The sequence below is a fragment of the Rutidosis leptorrhynchoides genome, chromosome 5, assembly GCF_046630445.1.
Source record: "Rutidosis leptorrhynchoides isolate AG116_Rl617_1_P2 chromosome 5, CSIRO_AGI_Rlap_v1, whole genome shotgun sequence".
NCBI lineage: Eukaryota > Viridiplantae > Streptophyta > Magnoliopsida > Asterales > Asteraceae > Rutidosis > Rutidosis leptorrhynchoides.
Window position 1 is genome coordinate 320,388,130 of NC_092337.1, and position 6,079 is coordinate 320,394,208.

Here is a 6,079-nt window from a genome sequence, read left to right on the forward strand (position 1 = left end):
TCAACCAAAACTCACACTTGGAGAATTTGGCATAAAATTGCTCTTGTCTCAAGAGTTTCAGTACGAGTCGGAGATGTTGATTATGTTCCGCTTCACTTTTGGAGTAGATGAGGATATCATCTACGAAGACGATAACGAACTTGTCCAGGTATGGTTTGCATACACGATTCATGAGATCCATGAACATGGCAGGTGCGTTGGTTAAACCGAATGGCATCACAAGAAACTCATAATGACCATAATGGGTTCGGAATGCAGTCTTAAGTACATCGCTCTCCTTCACCCTCAACTGGTGATAACCGGATCGCAAATCGATCTTAGAGTAAACGCTGGATCCTTGTAGCTGATCAAATAGGTCGTCAATCCTGGGAAGGGGATACCGATTCTTGATCGTCAACTTGTTGAGTTCGCGATAATCAATACACATGCGGAAAGATCCGTCCTTCTTCTTTACAAACAAAACAGGAGCGCTCTAAGGCGAAGAGCTTGGTTGGATAAATCCACGGTCTAACAATTCTTGTAGTTGACTCTGTAACTCTTGTATTTCGGAAGGTGCAAGTCAATAAGGTGCGCGAGCTACAGGTGCAACTCCTGGTACTAGATCAATCTGGAATTCCACTGATCGCGGCGACGGTAATCCAAGTAACTCTTCTGAAAAGACGTCGGGAAATTCGTTCACAATCCGTACATCATCAACGCTCTTCTCCTCGGTTTCTAACTTCTTCACATGTGCTAAAATAGCAAAATGTCCTTTCCTCATTACTTTCTGTGCCTTCATGCAACTAATAAGGTTCAACTTTGGTGTAGTGACCCGAACTTTTCCATGTTTATATATATTAATTGAGATTGATATTTACATGATTAAATGTTTCCAACATGTTAAGCAATCAAACTTGTTAAGACTTGATTAATTGAAATATGTTTCATAGAGACAATTGACCACCCAAGTTGACCGGCGATTCACGAACGTTAAAACTTTTAAAAACGACATGACGATATATATATGGATATACATATGGTTAACATGAGATTATGATAAGTAAGTATCTCCATAAGTATATTAACAATGAGTTATATACATATAAACAAGACTACAAAAGTCTTCAACACATATTTAATCAGAAACAACTGAATATGAGGCAGCGTAGGTGGATTGAATTATTGAATGATTATGACTTTGAGATTCGTTACCACCCGGGGAAGGCAAATGTGGTAGCCGACGCCTTGAGCAGAAAGGATAGAGAACCCATTCGAGTAAAATCTATGAATATAATGATTCACACTAACCTTACTACTCAAATAAAGGAGGCGCAACAAGGAGTTTTAAAAGAGGGAAATTTAAAGGATGAAATACCCAAAGGATCGGAGAAACATCTTAATATTCGGGAAGACGGAACCCGGTATAGGACTGAAAGGATTTGGGTACCAAAATTTGGAGATATGAGAGAAATGGTACTTAGAGAAGCTCATAAAACCAGATACTCAATACATCCTGGAACGGGGAAGATGTACAAGGATCTCAGGAAATATTTTTGGTGGCCGGGTATGAAAGCCGATGTTGCTAAATACGTAGGAGAATGTTTGACGTGTTCTAAGGTCAAAGCTGAGCATCAGAAACCATCCGGTCTACTTCAACAACCCGAAATCCCGGAATGGAAATGGGAAAACATTACCATGGATTTCATCACTAAATTGCCAAGGACTGCAAGTGGTTTTGATACTATTTGGGTAATAGTTGATCGTCTCACCAAATCAGCACATTTCCTGCCAATAAGAGAAGATGACAAGATGGAGAAGTTAGCACGACTGTATTTGAAGGAAGTCGTCTCCAGACATGGAATACCAATCTCTATTATCTCTGATAGGGATGGAAGATTTATTTCAAGATTCTGGCAGACATTACAGCAAGCATTAGGAACTCGTCTAGACATGAGTACTGCCTATCATCCACAAACTGATGGGCAGAGCGAAAGGACGATACAAATGCTTGAAGACATGCTACGAGCATGTGTTATTGATCTCGGAAATAGTTGGGATCGACATCTACCATTAGCAGAATTTTCCTACAACAACAGCTACCATTCAAGCATTGAGATGGCGCCATTTGAAGCACTTTATGGTAGAAAGTGCAGGTCTCTGATTTGTTGGAGTGAAGTGGGGGATAGACAGATTACGGGTCCGGAGATTATACAAGAAACTACCGAGAAGATCATCCAAATTCAACAACGGTTGAAAACCGCCCAAAGTCGACAAAAGAGCTACGCTGACATTAAAAGAAAAGATATAGAATTTGAAATTGGAGAGATGGTCATGCTTAAAGTTGCACCTTGGAAAGGCGTTGTTCGATTTGGTAAACGAGGGAAATTAAATCCAAGGTATATTGGACCATTCAAGATTATTGATCGTGTCGGACCAGTAGCTTACCGACTTGAGTTACCTCAACAACTCGCGGCTGTACATAACACTTTCCACGTCTCGAATTTGAAGAAATGTTTTGCTAAAGAAGATCTCACTATTCCGTTAGATGAAATCCAAATCAACGAAAAACTCCAATTCATCGAAGAACCCGTCGAAATAATGGATCGTGAGGTTAAAAGACTTAAGCAAAACAAGATACCAATTGTTAAGGTTCGATGGAATGCTCGTAGAGGACCCAAGTTCACCTAGGAGCGTGAAGATCAGATGAAGAAGAAATACCCGCATCTATTTCCAGAAGATTCATCAACACCTTCAACAGCTTAAAATTTCGGGACGAAATTTATTTAACGGGTAGGTACTGTAGTGACCCAAACTTTTCCATGTTTATATATATTAATTGAGATTGATATTTACATGATTAAATGTTTCTAACATGTTAAGCAATCAAACTTGTTAAGACTTGATTAATTGAAATATGTTTCATATAGACAATTGACCACCCAAGTTGACCGGCGATTCACGAACGTTAAAACTTGTAAAAACGACATGACGATATATATATGGATATACATATGGTTAACATGAGATTATGATAAGTAAGTATCTCCATAAGTATATTAACAATGAGTTATATACATATAAACAAGACTACTAACTTAAGGATTTCGAAACGAGACATATATGTAACGATTATCGTTGTAACGACATTTAAATGTATATATATCATATTAAGATATATTAATATATCATAATATCATGATAATATAATAATTTAACATCTCATTAGATATAATAAACAATGGGTTAACAACAATAATTGAGATCGTTAACTTAAAGGTTTCAAAACAACACTTACATGTAACGACTAACGATGACTTAACGACTCAGTTAAAATGTATATACATGTAGTGTATTTAGATGTATTAAAATACTTTTGGAAGACTTCAAGACATATATCAAAACACTCATACTTAACGAAAATGGTTACAGTTACTTTTCCATTCTTTTCTTTCATCAAGAATTCTAGTCGTATTCTTACCCGTATTATACACAGCTTCAAAACATACTTACTATGAGTATATACCAATAGGAACTAGCATGGGATTCCACTCTTGATTATGTCATGTATGACTAATCAATTTTAACTTCTACCATGAGCTAGTCAACTAACTAGAACTCCTTTTAACCCCACTCACCACTCACCAATTACCACTCATCATTCACTCCATTTCACTTCCAATTCTCTTTCTAATTCTCTCTCAACACACACACACACTATTATGAACGTATTTTTCCAGTAGTTAATCATCATCTTCATCAAAAATCACTTCAAGAATCAAGCTATAATCATCATAGGAAGAACACTTCAAGAACACTTCAAAAATCCCTTCAAGTTTACTAATTTACTTCCAAGCTTTCTAATCCATTCCAAGTAATCATCTAAGATCAAGAAACCTTTGTTATATACAGTAGGTTATCTTTCTTATTCAAGGTAATATTCATATTCAAACTTTGATTCAATTTCTATAACTATAAACTATCTTAATTCGAGTAAAAATCTTACTTGAACTTGTTTTTGTGTCATGATCCTACTTCAAGAACTTTCAAGCCATCCAATATCCTTTGAAGCTAGATCATTTCTTGTCACTCCCAGTAGGTTTACCTACTAAACTTGAGGTAGTAATGATGTTCATAACATCATTCGATTCATATATATAAAACTATCTTATTCGAAGGTTTAAACTCGTAATCACTAGAACATAGTTTAGTTAATTCTAAACTTGTTCGCAAACAAAAGTTAATCCTTCTAACTTGACTTTTAAAATTAACTACACACATGTTCTATATCTATATGATATGCTAACTTAATGATTTAAAACCTGGAAACACGAAAAACACCGTAAAACCGGATTTACGCCGTCGTAGTAACACCGCGGGCTGTTGTGGGTTAGTTAATTAAAAACTATGATAAACTTTGATTTAAAAGTTGTTATTCTGAGAAAATGATTTTTATTATGAACATGAAACTATATCCAAAAATTATGGTTAAACTCAAAGTGGAAGTATGTTTTCTAAAATGGTCATCTAGACGTCGTTCTTTCGACTGAAATGACTACCTTTACAAAAATGACTTGTAACTTATTTTTCCGACTATAAACCTATACTTTTATGTTTAGATTCATAAAATAGAGTTCAATATGAAACCATAGCAATTTGATTCACTCAAAACGGATTTAAAATGAAGAAGTTATGGGTAAAACAAGATTGGATAATTTTTCTCATTTTAGCTACGTGAAAATTGGTAACAAATCTATTCCAACCATAACTTAATCAACTTGTATTGTATATTATGTAATCTTGAGATACCATAGACACGTATACAATGTTTCGACCTATCATGTCGACACATCTATATATATTTCGGAACAACCATAGACACTCTATATGTGAATGTTGGAGTTAGCTATACAGGGTTGAGGTTGATTCCAAAATATATATAGTTTGAGTTGTGATCAATACTGAGATACGTATACACTGGGTCGTGGATTGATTCAAGATAATATTTATCGATTTATTTCTGTACATCTAACTGTGGACAACTAGTTGTAGGTTACTAACGAGGACAGCTGACTTAATAAACTTAAAACATGAAAATATATTAAAAGTGTTGTAAATATATTTTAAACATACTTTGATATATATGTATATATTGTTATAGATTCGTGAATCAACCAGTGGCCAAGTCCTACTTCCCGACGAAGTAAAAATCTGTGAAAGTGAGTTATAGTCCCACTTTTAAAATCTAATATTTTTGGGATGAGAATACATGCAGGTTTTATAAATGATTTACAAAATAGACACAAGTACGTGAAACTACATTCTATGGTTGAATTATCGAAATCGAATATGCCCCTTTTTATTAAGTCTGGTAATCTAAGAATTAGGGAACAGACACCCTAATTGACGCGAATCCTAAAGATAGATCTATTGGGCCTAACAAACCCCATCCAAAGTACCGGATGCTTTAGTACTTCGAAATTTATATCATATCCGAAGGGTGTCCCGGAATGATGGGGATATTCTTATATATGCATCTTGTTAATGTCGGTTACCAGGTGTTCACCATATGAATGATTTTTATCTCTATGTATGGGATGTGTATTGAAATATGAAATCTTGTGGTCTATTGTTACGATTTGATATATATAGGTTAAACCTATAACTCACCAACATTTTTGTTGACGTTTAAAGCATGTTTATTCTCAGGTGAATACTAAGAGCTTCCGCTGTTGCATACTAAAATAAGGACAAGATTTGGAGTCCATGTTTATATGATATTGTGTAAAAACTGCATTCAAGAAACTGATTTCGATGTAACATATTTGTATTGTAAACCATTATGTAATGGTCGTGTGTAAACAGGATATTTTAGATTATCATTATTTGATAATCTACGTAAAGCTTTTTAAACCTTTATTTATGAAATAAAGGTTATGGTTTGTTTTAAAAATGAATGCAGTCTTTGAAAAACGTCTCATATAGAGGTCAAAACCTCGCAACGAAATCAATTAATATGAAATGTTTTTAATCAATAAGAACGGGACATTTCATTTGGGCTACCTTTCTCTCCATATACAATCAATGCACACCGTCTTCGTGA